The sequence below is a fragment of the Gorilla gorilla genome, chromosome 4 (assembly GCF_029281585.2).
Source record: "Gorilla gorilla gorilla isolate KB3781 chromosome 4, NHGRI_mGorGor1-v2.1_pri, whole genome shotgun sequence".
NCBI classification, from domain to species: Eukaryota; Metazoa; Chordata; class Mammalia; order Primates; family Hominidae; genus Gorilla; species Gorilla gorilla.
In genome coordinates, this window is record NC_073228.2 from 164,295,362 (window position 1) to 164,314,878 (window position 19,517).

The 19,517-nt window shown below is 43.1% G+C and overlaps 1 long non-coding RNA gene and 1 other non-coding gene across 2 annotated transcripts; both read left to right on the forward strand.

Annotated features, from left to right (window-relative positions):
- The first annotated feature begins 369 nt into the window (after positions 1-369).
- Positions 370-18,978, forward strand: LOC129533440 (uncharacterized). The gene is made up of 2 exons (XR_008679681.2): positions 370-642; positions 16,847-18,978. It is a non-coding gene; the product is annotated as an uncharacterized lncRNA (long non-coding RNA).
- On the forward strand, positions 16,900-17,008 carry MIR146A (microRNA mir-146a). Its single transcript, NR_106348.1, has one exon. It is a non-coding gene; the product is annotated as a microRNA mir-146a (primary transcript).
- Positions 18,979-19,517: the final 539 nt, after the last annotated feature.

A 19,517-nucleotide genomic window follows, 5' to 3' on the forward strand; every position in this document is an offset into this window, starting at 1 on the left:
GCTCTCGGGATTTCCCCGCGGGGCTGCGGAGAGTACAGACAGGAAGCCTGGGGACCCAGCGCCTGACCAGAACTTCCTCGGGGGAGGCTGCAGGGGAGCAGGCGCATCCTGCACAGAACGCTCTAGAGCGCGCAGGCCAAAGCACCAGGCTGCTCCTGACACGTGCTGCAAGAGGGTCCCCGACCCGGGCGTCCAGACCCTGCACGCATGAGGGGGGAAGGTGGAGGCTTCCCCCTCAGCTCCGCGGAGAGAAGCTGACACTGCCAGGCTGGAACCTTCCATTCCGGCCCAGCCTCTTCCTCCCTCGCTGTGCCGAGGAGGGATCTAGAAGGGACTTTCCAGAGAGGGTTAGCGTGCAGGGTGTGGAAATGGAATAAAAGCATATGCAAATAGGCCTTAGCTGCCTTCCTCTACCCCAGCAAATAAGAGTCTTTCTCCAGAAAGATGCTCTTTCTCTAAGACGCTTGACCGCTCTTCCTTCCCTGGATGGCACCAGCAGGGCCGATTGGAGTGGTAAACCCTGGGCCGGAAGGCACGCCAAAGGGTGGACAGGATGGACAGGAGACAGTAGCACAACGAGGAGGGGGAGAACGGCGGCTGAATTGGAAATGATAAAATAAAATGAAATTTTAGGAGCTCGCTGTGAGTATGAGCTGGGAAAAAATAATCATTGCAAGCTGATTTATTATGTACTTATCTTCTGTTTGAGAGGCAGCAGGCTTTTGTACAGTGGATCATTGCAGAGTAAATGGCACATTAAAGATATAATCAAGATGTTTAAGGCATATTGAAATGACATTAGAATTAAAGTAGGTGAGACTTTTGTCATGGTCTAGAAATATAAAAATGTCAGTGACTTGGAGATATTTCCATTGCTTTAGTAAAGATGTGGCTCCATTTCCAAAAGGGACATATTTTTAACTTTTTGTTATTTTCAGGGTGGGGTGGGATAGAGTGGGGTCAGGAAGTGGTTTAGAATCTCTATGGATGATAAAATAATATGCTTTAAACCTGGAGTTGTAGACTGTGGTCTCTATTTAGCAAGTCATAAACTTCCTTGCAGTGACAACAGCATGAAAATATTGGACAGTAAATATGGTGCTCTTAGGAGGTTTCAGGGTTGGAGGACTATGGCTATTACTTTTTGTTTATTGTGTTCCTATTCTCAATTTCAATCTTGTCTTTGGATATTAAGAATTTTTTTTAAATTTTCTATTTTTTTAAAAAGAATCTTTTACATACTGAACCTGACTTGTATACTAATTGGCAAACAGTGTCACTTTTCTTTCTTGATGCCTCAATGGGTTTAATTATTGTATTACGGTATTTTCTTGTCATTTGAGACCTTCACATTCAGTGTCCTTTCTTTCTTTTTTTTCTTTTTCTTTTTGAGATGGAGTCTTGCTCCCGGCCTGTCGCCCGGGCTGGAGGGCAGTGGTAAGATCTCGGCTCACTGCAACCTCCGCCTCCTGGGTCCAAGCAATTCTTGTGCCTCAGCCTCGAGAGTAGCTGGGATTACAGATGCGCGCCACCATGCCTGGCTAATTTTTGTATTTTTAGTAGAGACAGGGTTTTGCCATGTTGGCCAGGCTGGTCTTGAACTCCTGACCTCAGGTGATCCGCCCGCTTCGGCCTCCCAAAGTGCAGTGTCCTTTATTTCATTTGTGTGCCCTGGTTCTGCTTTGATTTTGCCCCAAACCCTTCTGAGTGTAGCGCTTTGCTGACACTTTATCCCCGTTATTAACGATGGGTTTTTGGACAGAACTGGCTTCTCTTTATTTGTTGTTTTTAAAATCATACTGCTGTCCTTATGCATGGTACTCCTTGGAACAGATAAGCAGCCATACAAGAAGCTCTTTGAGAGAGAGAAGGTGGACTCTGGGGGTCGTGCCGGTAGTTTGGAGTTGTTAGACTGTTAGCTTGTGGAGTGGGTGATGTTTCATCTTCAGGATTCCGTGAGGCCAGGCCTGGGATGCGGGGAGGAGCTGACTGGATGGCCCCTGGTGATGCATTCCTGGGCCCTCTTCTCATCTCTGAATTCCTAGAGTCCCACTTTCTCCAAAGGCCCTGCGGGAATCAGACGCATGCACTGCTTCAGTTCTGTGTAGTTTTAGGTTCTCAGTGGAGGCCTTTGGGCTCAACTTGTAGTAAATATTTGTTTTCTGTGGCTGTCAGCAATCTATACTCTTGGGTGTGGTCCCTAAAAGCCAGCTTTTGGGCAATTTTTGAACCGCAATGGGGATTCCTCCTTCTGGTTGTTCTACAATCTGGCAAACATTTCTTATTTTGTTCTGGGCTTTAGTCTTATTTAATAACAAGAGAAAATCTTCTATTTTTAACAATAACATGAATTATTTTTATGACTTACACTTTGTAAAGCATTTTTGTCATTTCATGTAATTCTTTCATAAAATTTGTAAGGTTGGTAGAAACAGTAGAATTAGCACATAATGGGAACTTATTAAATATTTGTTCAATGAATGAATTAAATCCATTTGACTGCTAAGGAAATTGAAACTCAAAGAGATCAAGTGATTGATTTAAGGCTCCACTTTCTAGTAGGGACTCACATCTGATTTTTCCCATTCCAGACTGACTCTGATATAATATCTTACATACTATTTGTTACTCTTTCTCCAAGATCTTAGAAAGGTCTTTTGATTCTCTAAGAAAAGATAATAGGACAATGCAAATGCGTGGATACACCATCAAAGGGGTGGCTGAGGGCTGTCTACCTCTTTGTATAGTTCTTTCCTAGGTTCCTGACTCCGCTAAAAACTTATATCCTTAAAGATATGACTATTTAGATACATTCCTTGTTGGAGATAAGAACACAAGTTCATTGCTGAATCATGGTGTATATATACAAAAGAAGAAGAGTGCACAAGTTCATGCTGAGAAAAATGACTATCTTGAATTTTTAATATTTTTTGGAAGTTTGAGCATAAAACTCTGCACATCTCAGGGGAAGTTAATTTCAGAGTTTTGGATGTGGAGCTGAGTATTTTCTCTAGGTTTGTCTCTTGGGGTACTGGAGGGAGTCATGCACTGCCTCCATTTTGGGGTAATCTTGGTGTGTAGCAATCAGCACTCATCTGGACTACAGTCGTCATTATCAGCTGCCCCCACTGCTGGAGGAAATGTCACCCATATCAGTTCAGACATTAAAATAGTAAGAAAAGAGCCAGTTGTTCTAGCCAAACCCAGAATTAGGCTTAAGGTCGCAACTATGTACCAATAACATCCATCAGCTTGCCAGAGACTTCCTTCAACCGGGGACACCAGGAACAGAGAGAAGGAAGATAAATTTCCCTGTTAAATCTAAAGCAAATGGGTGTTCCCCACAAGGGCCTTTCCCTTTGACTTCTGTAACCCGAGATTCAAAGTTTTGGCTCTGGATTATCTCCCAGAAGAAAGCTGCAAAAACAACTCTGGTTACTTCTTTACTAAACTGATCCTCTTTGCTGCTCCAGTGTGCAATTATATTGCCACACAGATAGTCTCAAACCTGTCAGTCTTTTTTGCAATTGTTTTTGTGTCTCATTGAGAAAGGACTTCCTCAAGTGAAGATTGTAAAGATTTATTTTTATATTTATCTTTGAAACTTCTATAGTTTTTGTTGCTATCACATTGTTCATTTGCATTTAGTTCTGTCATCCATCTGAAGTATATTTTTGTGTATGATATAAGACAGATCTGATGTTAATGTTTTCCTCTTTAGGTACTAGTTTTTCCTCTACTTTTTTTAAAAACTAAAATTTTAGCATTAGGATCGTTTTAGACTTATAGAAGCATTGCATAGACAGTACACAGAGTTCTCGTACACTCCGCTCTTCTGCTTTTTGATTTCTTCCTCTGCTTTGAAAGGATATTTTTACCTGGTCCTAAATTACAGCATGTACACAGATATCTTTCTAGAATCTCATTTTTATTCTATTGGTGATTTGCTATTTCTGCTCCAATGTCACATGTTTAATTATTATTTCTAGAGATTTCATAGCTTTTGCTAGGAAACCTGAGATCTCACAGGGCTTTTAAGAAGTCAAATTCAGCCTTCAGGCAAGTGAAATAATATCAACCCTGTAAGTTGTTGCTGCTGAGGTAACCTGCCAGGAAGTAACACAGCTGCTACATAGGGAAGGGAGATGATCACTGGTCACCCGCCCTTTTCTCTGGGCACAAGTCTTGGACACAATAGCAAGGACCAGGCTTTGGAGCAGAGTTTCTTCACCTTAGCGCTATTAACATTTTAGGACTGAAAGTTCTTTACTATTGGGGGGTGCTGACCTGTGCATTGTAAGGTGTTTATCAGCATCTCTGGCCTCAACCCACTAGATGCCCCCCAACTCATGACACCTTGAAATGACAACCAACTCATGGCAATCAAAAATATTTTCGGACACTGCAAATATTCCTAGGAAGGTTAAGTCTCCCCTTCCACTCCCCCTGCCCCTCCAGTTGAGAACCACTGCTCTGGAGCCAGCCTGAGTGTTAATCTTGGCTCTACTGTTTAGTAACTGTGTGCCTTCACTTTGTCAATGAAAAATAGCCAAATTCTGTAAAGTATTTGAAGACATTTATTCTGAGCCAAATTTGAGTGACCATGGCCCATGACACAGCCCTCAGGAGGTCCTGAGAACATGGGCCCAAGGTGGCCCAGGTGCATATTGGTTTTATACATTTTAGAGAGGCATGAGACATCAATCAAATATATTTTAAAAATACATTAGTTTGGTCCAGAAAGGTGGGATAACTCAGAGCAGGGGCTTCCAGGCTATAGGTAAATTTAAACATTTTCTGGTTGACGGTTGAGTTTGTCTAAAGACCTGCGATCAACAGAAAGTAATGGCTGGGTTAAGATGAAGGATTGTGGAACCCAAGTTCTTATTTGCAGAGGAAGCCTTTAAGTACTAGGCTTTACAGAGAATAGGTTGTAAAATTTTCTCTTTTCTCTTCTCCTCTCCCTCTCCCTCTCCCTCTTCCCCTCCCCCTCCCCCTCCCTCTACCTCTCCCTCTCCTCTCTTTAAGACAGAGTCTCGCTCTGCTGCCCAGGCTGGAATGCAGTGGCACAACCTCGGCTCACTGCAACCTCCACCTCCCAGGTTTAAGCAATTCTCCTGCCTCAGCCTCCCGAGTAGCTGGGACACCACCGAGTAGCTGGCGGGCACCACCATGCATGGCTCATTATTGTATTTTTAGTAGAGACAGAGTTTCACCATGTTGGCCAGGCTGGTCTCGAAATCCTGACCTTAGATGATCCGCCCGCCTCAGCCTCCAAAAGTGCTGGGATTACAGGCATGAGCCATGGTGTCTGGCCCATAAGATATTTCTTATCAGACTTATAGTCTGTGTTGATGTTAATGCCGGAGAGGTATAATGAGGCATGTTCGAACCCCACTTCCCATCATGGCCCGAAATAGTCTCTCAGGTTACATTTTAAAAGAGCCTTGGCTGAGGAGGAAGTCCATTCAGATGGTTGGGGTGGGGGGTGCTTCAAATTTTGTTTTTGGTTTACAATTTCCTCCTGTGTAAAATGCTAACAATAATATTGCCTATCTCCTAGCATGGTCACAAAGGCCAAATGAGCTAATTAATCACAGGAAATGCTCAGAACAGACTCCGGTAGGAAAGACCTGCGCTCAGTGTTAACCATTACATTATTAAAAAAAATCCTTTACATTTGACCTCACTCCTGATTATCCCATAGACTTCCCATTTTCCCTACACCTCCATATCTTCTCCGCCGTGGAGCAAAATGTTTAAATCACAACAATATGCACCAAAACATTACAAGTCTATGTTAATGAAATGGAACTCTATTTTCAGGGCCCCGTAACTGCTAATTAATCAACTCCCATGATAAAGTCATCTGAGCTGTGTGTGAATTTTATTTGCAGCTGCAGAACAGCAATTCGTTAGTTAACAGGCCTTTAAGTGACAATCCAGCTCTTTGGAGCAGGAGAAAGGCCCAGAAATGATTTTCTGAGCAAGATGGTAATGACAATGGGGAAGATAAAAATCTGGATAAGGAGAAGACTGAGGATTTACTTGACTCATTCACTTGATGGCTTTGGGAATGCCGTGTTCATTTACCGTTAAAACACACCATCATCTTGCAATTCAAAGGGGGATGAATGAAGACTCGTTTTCTAGCAATTCATGTTACTTAGTCACCCAGAAATTTTTTTTTGTTTTGCTTTTTGTAGCAGCAGATATTGTAAAACCATTACGTTTGTTATTAACCTTGCCTGAGAGCCTTTCTCCCGGGGATGATTATTGCTATGCGTAAGAGCTGGTTGAGGATGGCAGGTGTGGGCTGTCTCTGCCTTTGTCCTAAAGGCTCAATTCCTTCTTCCAGTGAAACCAGGGCTTGGTTTGATGAAGAGAAGGAAGTGCCTTGGACTGAGCGTTGGGGACTGTAGTCAGGCTCATTGGTTTGATGACCTTGGTGATGCTCACTTAATTCACTTAGTCAATACAGCAGAGTGGTTGGAAGCCTGGGTTCTGGAGGCAGCATGATTAAGTTGAAAACCTAGTTTCTTAACTTGCCAGCTGTGTGGCCTTTCTGAACCTTCGGAAAGGCTGCTGAATCTTCAGAAAGGCCTTTTTGAACCTTCAGAAAGGCTGCTGAATCTTCAGAAAGGCCTTTCCGAACCTTCAGAAAGGCTGCTGAATCTTCAGAGCCTAATCTTCTAGGCCCAGAGCCTAGAGGTGCCCAGGACAAGGTGTATGGGTTGCAATTATTTGTTTGGCTATTTGTGTTTAGTAACGTTTCTTTTCACCTTGCAGGAACTCACCTCATGGTTATAAGGGGAATTTTTTTTACAGAAAGGGCTAGCAAAGTTCAATACTGGAGGATCACCTTACAGCTTCTTCTTGGTAAACATTTGTTGGCCCAAAAATGTTTCCATGCTAGCTCCAGCTTTCCTCCTAAGGCGGTGCGGAGATCTAAATGAGATAATTATGCAGACTATTTGAAAATTTTTTTTTTAAAAATAAAGTGCTACATTAGGTACTACCTAATTTTTTTTTATAGCTAGCATATAAAGGAATTTGGATGTATCTCCTTTACACCTTTTGAGAATGAACTGAAAGACCAGGATTAATTTAGCTTTGAAAGGATATCGAATTTGTAAAGTTATACTAGGTAAGTCTCTCTTAAAAGCCACGCGTATTGAAAACCCATTCCTTTATTCTAACTCTGTATAGCAAGAGCAAAGTGCCACAGTAGTATTTTTTGGGGTGAGAGCTGGCAAAGTATATTTATAACAACTTTTGGGTTCCTTTATAAATTTCTCTCATATGGTGGGAAAAATAGATAAAAGGAAAGGGGGTGGATTCTTACAAATGGAAGCAAATAGTTTCTCTGTCACAATGCACTATGACCAAATGAGGTATGGGATTTCTTTTCATAGGACAAGTTATACATTTGCCCAACATAGTTACACAATAGGACTCTGTCTTAAAAGAGAATTCAATTTTTTATTGATCTAATGCAACTATAGTTTTCCTGGGCTGTGCGCTGGGGACATGATAATAATGGATGGAGCAGTCATGCTGACAAATGTAAATGGTCAGTGGTTAAAAGACCTTCATATTGCTCTTTTGTTTCCGTGTTTTCTGACTGCAAATCTCATGAAGTTGACAAAATGGCTCATAGTGCAAAGTACGTCCTGGTAAATAGGAGGCAATTACTTTGCTGTGTTGCTCTGTTCTGTTCCCCATTCTGGCCAGGGAATGGCTCCGACTGTGCAGTTTAAGTTTATTTTGACCTGGCTGCTTTGGCGGCACAGGAACAAACTAGTGCCTCACTGGAGATGTAGATTCCAAAGAACTGGAGGTTTGAGGGTCTGGGTGACCAGGGACAGGTGGGGGCTGGGGGCAGCAAGGGGACCAATGGCTTACCATTCAGATCGTCACCACCCTGATGTCCAGCTTTCCATGCAATGCAGTGACTGGGAGCTTGTGGGAGGTCATCTGAAAGATACTGTGGTCTTCCGAAACAGAATATGTCAGTCAGGCAGAGGATGGGAAGATGACTGAGGACGGGAGGGGAACTTTCAGAGGGCAGAGAGAAGGAGTGGTTAATCATAATAAAAACATAGAATTTGTTATTATAAAATAATTACTCAAGAAGTGTTTTCTAATTGTCTACCATGTACCATGCACTGCTGTTGTGGGACGTGGTTAAAAGAGGCGGAAAATGTGATATCTGCCTTTGAGAATTTCACAGTCTCACAGGACTTGCACCTATGGGTGCAAGACCCTGCAGGATCACATGTTAAATTGCGTGATTGGATGACAGATGTGTGGGATGATTTTTTACCCTCCTCCCAGCTGTTTTCCACACCCAACCAAAATATCTAAAAAATACAACCTGGATCACATTCCTTCCGTGTTTCCTCTGTCTTTAGTTAAGGTCAACTCCATATTTCTCAGCAAGGCCAACATGAATCGGCTCTTGCCTTTCTGGACCTTCCTCTCCTCATGCCATCCCTAGTCTCGTTATTGACCTCAGTAGAGGAGTCTCTCTCCGTCCTCACAAGTGTGCCTGGTCACATCCTATTTGTGACCATTTGGACAATCTGTTCCCTGTGCCTGGAACTCCCTTTTACCTGGTCTTTGCCAGACCATGCTCTACTTATTCTTCAGGGTTTCTCCTTAAATGTCATTTCTTTCCAACTACCAGGTGCTTCATAGAATCTTGAGCTTTTCCATTGGTCGCATTTATCACATTTGGGCTCACTTATTTGTGTGATTATCAGTGAGATTTCAGTCTCTCCTGTTTGGTGATCTCCATGGGCCATGCTGGTCTTGTCTGTGCTGCAACCCCAGGATCTAGCACAGGCCCGACACACGCAGCAGGTGCTCTGTAAGTCATTGATGGGTGAATGGATGAGCAAGGAGAGGTTCCACTGGGTCAGTGCAGTTGTCCTTTCAAAGCACTTTGTTGCTCCTCCTGGAGCCCTTGGTGTGTTGAACTTAGCATCCTGTTTGTCTACCCTCACATCCTCATAAGCTTCCAGAGGGCAGGGATTGAATCATCATCATCTTTTCATCTGGTTCACATAGGAACTCAGTGCAGGTTGTAGGATGAAGGAAAGAATAAACTGTGTACGAATGGAGCGGGCCTTATCTGGGTTTTAAAGCTTGCCTGGGGAGGAAGGTGGAGAAAAAGTGAATTCAAGGATCCAAAATAGCAATGGGAGCCAGGATGCAAAACAAGAGTAGGGTTTTGTTTTGTTTTAAAGCTGAAAATCTGCATTAGAAAAATACCGGATAGTCACCAGACACAGCATGACAGGATGTACTCATGCTACAAAGATGGGAGGGTTGAGTGGGGGGAGGCTTGGAATTTCCCCAGCTGAACTTTATACCTTGAACAATGTCCATCTTTCAGAGCTTGCTGCTCTCCTCAGGAGTTTTATCCATTCAACACATTTTTATCAAGCACCTATTCCATGGGGAAGATATGCCTCCCCTCGAAGAGCATGGAAATTGGCCCTTAGGAGGTGAAAAAAAACTCTATGTGTAAAGCACAAATATACATACAGTATATATAGACATATAGTATATCTGTAGTGTTAACATTTCATAGTAGGGGGGATTAGAAAAAAAAAGTCTGAAAAGGTTCCTTAGAAGGATGATAATGAAAAAAAGATTGAGAAACTGACCTACTCTGTGCCAGGCATTCTTCTGGTTAAAGGGCCTACTCCCATGAAGCTTTCACTCTTACCAGGCAGAAAGACAGTAAACAAATAAGTAACTATAAACTAATAATAAATTGTATGAGGCAGAAAAGCAGGCAAGGGGCTGGACCGTTTGGGGGATGGGTGGGGCATGTCTGTGTTTCCTTTAGGTAGAGTGGGTGAGGGATGGACTCTGATGAGGTGAGGTTTGAGAAGAGTCTGGAAGAAGTGACAGGTGAACAGTGGCAATATTTTGGGAAAGAGCATTCCAGGAAGAGGTAACAGCTTGGTGCAATTAAGAACAGTAAGGAGGCCAGGTGGGCAGGAATGGATGGATGAGGGAAGGATGGTAGAAAATGCGATTGGAGGTAGAGGCAGGGGCCAGATGACATGGGCCTTGTAGGCCATGCGGAGGGGTTTGGGTTTTGTTCTCTGTGTGATGGAAAGTTGCTGGAGAGCTTTATGCAGGGGAGTGACATGATTTGATTTATCTCTCCTTTTTTTTTTTGAGACGGAGTCTTGCTCTGTCTCCCAGGCTGGAGTGCAATGGCATGATCTCGGCTCACTGCAACCTCCGCCTCCCAGGATCAAGCAATTCTTCCTGCCTCAGCCTCCTGAGTAGCTGGGATTACAGGCACCCACCATCATGCCCAGCTAATTTTTGTATTTTTGTAGAGACAGGGTTTCACCATGTTGGCCAGGGTGGTCTTGAACTCCTGACTTCAGATGATCTGCCTGACTGGGTTTCCCAGAGTGCTGGGATTATAGGCATGAGCCACTGTGCCTGGCCTCTTTTTTTTTTTTTTTTTTTTTTTTTAATACTTTAAGTTCTGGGATACATGTACAGATGGTGCAGGTTTGTTACATAGGTATGCATGTGCCATGGTGGTTTGCTGCACCCAGTAATCTGTCGTCTAGGTTTTAAGCCTCACATGCATGAGGTATTTGTCCTAATGCTCTCCCTCCCCTTTCCCGCACCCTCTGACAGGCCCCAGTATGTGATGTTCCCCTCCCTGTGTCCATGTGTTCTCATTGTTCAACTCCTACTTGTGAGTTATCTTTTAATAAGATCCCTCTGACTGCTGTTTGGAGGGTGGACTGCAGAGGCAGGAGTGGAATCAGGAGACCTCACTGTTGCAGGTCTCCTAGGTGGGAGCTGATGGTGGCTTGGGTGAGGGTAAACAGTTAGATTCTACGTCTACTGTGAAGGCAGAGCTTGCAGGACCTACAGAGGGATCGAATGAAAGTTCTCCTTTCTACCAGCTGCTGGCCTCTCTTGTGAAGGCCAGGCTGAGTACATGTTTATCTAGCATTCTGCAGTTACTTATTTTTCATCTGTATACCTTGCCACCTTATCTAGTCTTTGAATTCCTTTAGGGAAGAAACCATTTTTGTTTATGTCTCCAAGAGCCAGACAGTGGGGCCGAATGGTCAAAAGTGTTAGTTGTATGTGCTAGGTGGATGTTTTAACTGCTTAGCTACTGCTCTTCCTCCTCCTTCTCTTCTTTTTGCTTCTCCTCATCTCTTTTAATCGAGTGAGGATGGCAATGGCATTTTTTTATGGCTTTTGAGAGTGAAGTGAGATTTGCGTGAAAGTGCCTTGTTGGCTGGTTGTGGTGTCTCACGCCTGTAATACCAGCACTTTGGGAGGCCGAGGTGGGTGGATTGCTTGAGTCCAGGAATTTGAGACCAGCCTGGGCAACAGAGCAAAACCACCTAAGTTGGAGCACTTTTCCCCTTCCATGTCTGGTTTTCCTTCATGTGAAAGGGAAGGCAACGCTTACTTAAAAAAGTGGAAACTCTCAAATAATTTACATTGTATTCTAAGTGGTAAAAGGCCACATTGAGGGTGATGGAGAAGCCATTACATGTCACTTGAGGGAAGTGAGTGTCTCTAGTGAATCATTATGAGTAAACGGATTTGGTGCTGCAGCATGAGCAATACAAAACGTTTATATAGTAATCACCAAATTGTGTAGATCCAACCAGAATAAAAAAATGCCTGAGCTTTGGCTTAGGGCCATGGCTGAACGGGAGCATGAAGCCTGGCACAGAACAGAAGGAATGAAAGGCATGGATGTAGCACAGCGATAGACATAAATAGATGCAAGTTTAAGCAGAGATGAAAATGCGTGGCTGCCGCTTTTTCCCTCTGCACTCACGGCAGGCTCAGAGCTGGAATTAGAACACTGGCAACCAAACTCTAGAGCCTGTTGTCTAAGCATTACACTTTGCTTTCTCCAGATATACCCAAATGTTACCCCAGAATCCTTCTATCTGCAGATTAATTCCCCCTGGCTTCATTAAGATTGTGGGGTTCAGGTTTATTTTACAGTGCCATTCATTTGTTCACCCACTCATTCATTTGTCCACGAATTAAAAACTACTTTTCTGCATCTGCCATGTGTCAGGCACAGTTAGGTGCCAGGGATCCAGTCGTGAATAAAACAATCACGGCTTGGGGCTACAGTTAGTGGAAGCAACACTTCTTGTTTAGGACTGTCAGTGGTGAGGACCCAGGATTTGTGTGATTTGCCACAAATTTAGTGGTCCCATTTTCTGCATTGAACCAGAAAATCTTCTAATTGGTGAAGAAAATCAGCAACAATCTGAAAAATAAAATATGGCACCCTATGCTTCACCCTGGACCAGAAATTGGGCCACCTGCCATCATTTTCTGACCAGGCTGATTTAGCTATTTGACCTTCGGCCTCAATTATAACTCATGTTCAAGCAGTGGTTTCTCATACATTAGTTTACTTTGCTCCTTCCAATACCTGATTGGTGAGAGAGGACCATTTCTGAGGAGGTCTCTGATGTGTAGAGAGGTTATATGACCTGCCTAGTTCCCATAGCTAGTAGGAGACAAGCTAGGGCTAAAACCCAGTTTTAACTTCTATCACCTTTTTTTTTTTTTTTGAGACAGTCTCACTTTGTCACCCAGGCTGGAGTGCAGTGGCACGATCTCAGCTCACTGCAACCTCCACCTCCCAGGTTCAAGCATTCCTCCTGCCTCAGCCTCCTGAGTAGCTGGGACTACAAGTGCGTGCCATCATGCTCAGCTAATTTTTGTATTTTTAGTAGAGATGGGGTTTCACCATGTTGGCCAGGCTGGTCTCAAACTCCTGACCTTATGATCCCCTCACCTCTGCCACCCAAAGTGCTGGGATTACAGGCATGAGCCACCGTGCCCAGCCTATCACCTTGTTTTTATTATCTCATCATGTTGTCATCTTAATGTTTTTAACTTTTCAGTTTCCCCATCTTTAAAATAAGGAAATTAAACTGTGTGGTTTGTAAAAGTAAGTTCCCTCCCTCCCTTCCCTTCTCTCCCTCCCTCCCTTCCCTCTCTCCCTCCCTCCCTTCCTTTTCTCCCTCCCTCCTGTTCCTGGACCAAACTGAGGGTCAGGCTGCTATTTCTCACAGCCCAATAATGAGATGCAGATGAACTGGGAAGGAAGAGAGTTTTTAATTTCTGTAACCAGTTACAGGGAGAAGGCCCGGAAATTATCACTAGACCAACTCAAAATTACAAAGTTTTCTAAGCTATATGTCTACATGTAAGTGTGCGTTCATCTAAAGACATTAGCGATTAATTTCTTTTAATCTATAACTAAGGTCTGAGTCCTGAAGACCTTCCTCTAGAGCCTCAGTAAATTTACTTAATCTAAATGTGTCCAGGTGCTGGGGTGATTACTTATCTTGTCCCCTGCTAAATCATGGAGGTTTGGGGAGTTCCTTTAGACCCCCGATAAACCTGTTTGTGGAGGCCTGGGGAGTTTCTTCAGACCCCCATTAAAACTTGTTTAATCCTAAATGGGTCCTGTTAAGAATTCCTTCGTTATTTGGTCATGCTTTAGTGTCCAGGCAAAACTCTTGGTGGGCTTTTGTTGCATTCCAGCCTTTGTATAACGGCACTGGCTCAATCAGCTTTTAGTTTCACCTAGCTGTCAGTCAGTGCTCGGACAGTTGTGATGCAAGCCTGCATAACTGAGACCTAGCCTCCTTCCCTTCCTCCCCTCCCCACCTCCCTCCCTCCCTTTCTTCCTTCCTTCCATCCTTCCATCCATCCATCACTGGAGTGCCTACTATGATCAAGACATCATGCTAGAAGCTGGAAATAATGTTACACAAAACACATGCACACACCCCATTAAGAAAGTTAAAAAGCCACTCAAAGAATGGGAGAAAATATTTGCAAATTATACATGTGGGACTTGTATCTAGAATATATAGAGAACCCTTACAACTCAATAATAAAAACACAAACAACTCAATTACAAAATTGACAAAAAAATCTGAATAGACATTTCTCCAAAGAAGCTATATAAATGGCCAGTAAGCACATGAAGAGATACTCATCATTAGCCATCAGGGAAATGCAAATCAAAACCGTAGTGAGATACCACTTCACACCTACTAGGATAACTATACTCAAAAGATAGACATTAACAAGTATTGGCAAGATGTGGAGAAACTGGAACCCTCATACACTGCTGGTGGAATTGTAAAATAGTGTGGCCGCTTTGGAAAACAGTCTGGCCATTCATCAACTGATAGCCATAGAGTTAACATATGACACAGAAATTCCACACTTAGGTATACGTCTGTGAAAGGAAAATAGATCTCAGGACTCCCAAAATCACTAAGCCAAAGGGAAGTCAAACTGGGAACTGTGTGAGGCAAGCCTGCCTCCCATTTTATTCCTACATAAGCTAGCTACAAAGATAAAAAAGCTACATACCTCCCTCACAATTTGCCCACAAGGAAATTCCTTGTGGACAAAGGACAGACAGAATTCAGTCATTCTTTTGCTCATGTGAGACCAATGCATGTGTAATTGCTTCTTCTGCCCTATTATTTCACTAAGCCAGACTAAGGAGTAAGTGACTGTTCCTCTACCCTCCTCTTACATGTAAATTGTGTATTCAGTAAAAGGCTAACCAGAGACAAAAAAATGCAACAGTTTGTCTTGTATCTACCTATGATCTGGAAGCCCCCACCCCTGCTTCTAGTTGTCCCAGCTCTCCAGACTGAACCAATGTACATCTTACATATATTGATTGATGTCTCATGTTTCCCTATAATGTATAAAACCAAGCTGTGCCCCGACCACCTTGGGCACAATGTTGTCAGGACCTTCTGAGGCTGTGTGACAGGCGTGTTCTTAACCCTGGCAAAATAAACTTCCTAAATGGATTCAGGTCTGTCTCAGATACTTTTGGGTTCACACATCCATGAGAAATGCAAACATATGTCCATACAAAACTTGTACATGGGTATTCATTCATAGAAGCATCAAATAGGCAAAAGGTAGCAACAACCCAAATGCCCATCAGCTGATGAATGGATAAATAAAATGTGGTAGATCCTAACGATGGAATATTATTCATCCATAGGAAGGATGTACTGATATGCATTAAAACATGGATATATCCTGAAAGCTAAGTGAAAGAAGCCAGTCACAAAAGGCCACTGATTATATGATTTCATTTATATAAGATGTCCAGCATATATATAGACAGAATGTAGATCAGTGATTCCCCAGGGGTGAGGGAGGGGAATGGAGATTGACTGCTAATGGTTATGGGATCTATTTTGGGGATGATGAAAATGTTCTGGAATTGATTATGATGGTTGTACAACTCTGCAAAATACTAAAACCAATGCACTTTTTACTTTAAATAGGTAAATTTTCTGGTGTGTGAGCTATATAGCTATAGCTCAATAAGGCTATTATATATTTATTTTATTTTATTATTATTTTTTAGAGACAGAGTCTCGCTTTGTCACCCAGCCTGGAGTGCAGTTGTGCAATCTTAGCTCTCTGCAACCTCTGCCTCCTGGGTTCAAGTGATTCTTCTGCCTCAGCCTCCCAAGTAGCTGGGACTACAGGTGTGTGCCACCACGCCCGGCGAATTTTTGTATTTTTATTAGAGATGGGGTTTCACCATGTTAGCCAGGTGAAACTTGAACTCCTGACCTCAGGTGATCTGCCTGCCTCAGCCTCCCAAAGTTCCGAGATTACAGGTGTGAGTCACCACATCTGGCCTATATACATATTTAAAAAACACTAGCATGTTCTCTATGCTAATGGAAAACAGTCTTGTTGGAGAGATAATTTTAATCAAATAATTATACAAAATTATCTAACAATTACAAATTACGGTGAAGGAAAGAATCCCATATTATGAAAGAGACTAGCTGGAGGCTGATGGTGAGGGGGTGGTAGGTAAACATTCAAGTGCTCTCACAGAGATCCCCAAGTAACAGTGGCTTAAATAAGGTAGATGTTCCATTCTTGCTGATCTATCAGTGCAGGTGTAAGCAGTCTAGGGTGTATAAGGAAGCCTCACAATTTTGGGGCTCTTCTGGCATGCTGCTCTGCTGTTCCCTGGGGGGCTGCACTCATTTGCATGGTCCACAGTGGCTCTCCACCACGTCTACAGTCCAAGCCTGAGAAGAGGGAGGGAAACAGTAAAAAACTCTCCACTCCTGCTCATATCCAGCACTTTGTCACACCAGGTGAGGAAACAAAGTCAGATGTCCATGTGTTCAGATACCACTTAAGGGTTCTATTAGTATAGAAGGAGGAGAGAATATATATTGGGCAAACAATCAGCAATCTCTGCCATAGATGGCCTCTCTGAGGAAGTGACATTGAAAGCAAGAACCTCAGAATAAGTTGATGTTAAAGAGAGGAACGAGTTTTCCAGGCCAGGGGGATGGCATATGGAAGGGTCATGAGGCAGGAAAGGCCAGCTACCATGTTTAATGATGCTTAATGGTGTGTGTGTCTACCATACACATCCCCTACAGGTTTTTTTTTTGTTTTGACAGGGTCTCTCTCTGTGGCCCAGATGGAGTGCAGTGGTGCAGTCATAGCTCACTGCAACCTCCAATTCCCAGGCTCAAGCGATCCTCCCACCACAAGCCACCATGCGTGGCTCATTTTTTATTTTTAGTAGAGACAAATTCTCCATGTTGCCCAGGCTAGTCCTGAACTCCTGGGCTCAAGAGATCCACCCACATCAGCCTTCCAGACTGCTGGCCTGGTCTCCTCCAGATATTTATAACTCCTGAGTGCCAGGACTAGACCTGGTACTAGGAAGCAGCTGCATTGGATTTACCAGGCTTTTCACTCTTGTATTTTACAGGGCTGGGACAGGCCTGGACTGCAAGGAGGGGTCTTTGCACCATCTCTGAAAAGCCGATGTGTATCCTCAGCTTTGAGAACTGAATTCCATGGGTTGTGTCAGTGTCAGACCTGTGAAATTCAGTTCTTCAGCTGGGATATCTCTGTCATCGTGCGCTTGAGGACCTGGAGAGAGTAGATCCTGAAGAACTTTTTCAGTCTGCTGAAGAGCTTGGAAGACTGGAGACAGAAGGCAGAGTCTCAGGCTCTGAAGGTATAAGGAGTGTGAGTTCCTGTGAGAAACACTCATTTGATTGTGAAAAGACTTGAATTCTATGCTAAGCAGGGTTCTAAGTAGCTAAATGAATGATCTCAGCAAGTCTCTCTTGCTGCTGCTGCTACTCGTTTACATTTATTGATTACTTACGATGATGATTCAGGTACTGTTGTAAGTGCTTTACATGCTGTTATACGAGACTCTTGGGAGAAATCACTTTAATGAAGCTTGAGACACATGGCATTGCCACGCAATGATTTTTCCCCCCTCTTCACGGGATCAGAGGGAACTAATAGAATGTGACAATGATTCTTTAGCAGGGACTGGTGAAGCTTCTGGTTCCTTTTTAAGATCTGCAGTGAAAGAAGATGAGAAACATGGATATGCCCTTCTTTTGGTCCCCCTCTTCCTTTATTTGAATCTCTACTTCCTTCTATAAATATATTAGGGCTACATTGTCCCTTTGTATTTCAAACAAGGCAAAAAGAGGTTGTAATTACACTTTACTGCAATCCTCAGTTTCTCCAGGGAACAGGAATGCAAAGGCTTTGAAGGCCTCTCTATTTGCTGACATGGTCAGCTGGGTGCCATGGGCCAAGTCCTTCTGTTGCCCTCCTCTGTCACCAAGTAAGCTAGGTCCATTCTGAGGCTCAGGTTTGCTGTAATTATGACCACTTTTAGGCAGAAGGTTAGAGGCCTCATGAGTGCTATATGGACTTTATTAGGCTTTAGATTTGATGGGGAATAATGGATGTGATTTGTCTTTTGGGAACTCATCTTTGATTCATCATTGTCTCTTGGTATCTTGGAATTTCCATGTCATTACAGTCTACAGAATGAGAGAGTAACCTGTCCCAGAGGAGAGGCAGGTGAAAGACTCCACAGCATGCTCATTCACATTCTGTCTTCTCAGTGACACCGAGGTTTACTGAGTGCCCACTATGTGCCAAGCACTGTGCTCAGGGCTTTCTTTGTATGCATGATCGCAGTGAATCTCACCAAGCCTCATCTGGAAAATGGGGGCAAATTAACAACAGGATGGCAAATTGAAAAACACGTAACCATGTTCTACAGATGCAAAGGGGTGCTTGGTTATTATGAAGGCCCCCTCGCAAGCGTGTGGGACATGGGTGTGTTCTCTGGGTTGTACTGATCAGATCAAGGACCTCCCCCACCCTTCTCACACTCTGCCCACTTCCGCCCTTTGCTTATCAGACCTTTAGCCAGTGACTCATTCCAGAACCAGAACCTTGGTGAAATCTCAACTGACACCAGAGATTGGTGTCTTCAGTCCTAGACTGATGGAGAAAATCCAGAATATATACTAGAAGCTCCAAATGCTCTGGGTTTCAGCTCCTCTGTGCTGTGGACACTGACTTTGGCTCAGAACTCCGATTTAGTACAAAAGGCTCATTTTTATTTCAGGGGCACTCTTCCTAAAGCAAACCTAATAAATGAAATATGGAATTCACAGATACACACACACATTAAAAAATTAACCTAGTGTATCTGTGAGGAGTAGGCAGAAATTCACTGTATAAAAGAATGCTTCATTTCATAGAGAATTTCTGTTAAGATTCCATTAGATAGTACATTTCTCAAAGATTTTTGAGGTTGTATTTGCTTTATCAAAACTTGGTTTATGTAAGTGGAAAAAGCATGTTGCAAAATAACTTGGTGTCTATGATTTAGTTTATGTAAAATAATAAATGTATGTAGGAATACGTGTGTTGAAAGATGTACATCAATTTGTTAACAATGGTTATCTCTGACGTGGTGGGATTTGAGATGTGTTTTTCTTTTTGGTTGTATTTTTCTCTATTGTTTGACTTAACACAGAACATGTTTGGTTACAACAATAAAGTTATTGAAGACAATATAACACCCAATTGTGATGAGTTCAGACAGTACTCATGCTGTGCATTTATTAGACAGTATGCCGTAGAGGTGGGTCATGGAGGAGTGGAGAGAGAGCCCTGATTTGTTGTCCCATGGAGAAGATAGGCACAGGGTAATATGTAGTGTGATTCTTTTTTTTTTTTTTTTTGCACGAGGAGAAGTGTGTGTATCCGTGTAAGTGTATGGATATCCAGTGGGTAGTGGGTGTTAAGATTGCAAGTGATTTTTTTCCCCTCTCCCTTAATCATGCTTTTCTGCCTAAATAAAAAAAGAACACTCTCCAAAAATCCATCCATGTGTGCCAGTGGTTTTTAAATGTGTTTCTTGGACCAGCAGCATCAGTATCACCTGTGACTTTTTTTTTTTTTTTGAGTCACTCTGTCACCCAGGCTGGAGTGCAGTGGCATGATCTTGGCTCGCTGCAACCTCCGCCTCCTGGGTTCAAGCAATTCTCTTGCCTCAGCCTCCCAAGTAGCTGGGATTATAGGCACCTGCTACCATGCCCGGGTAATTTTTA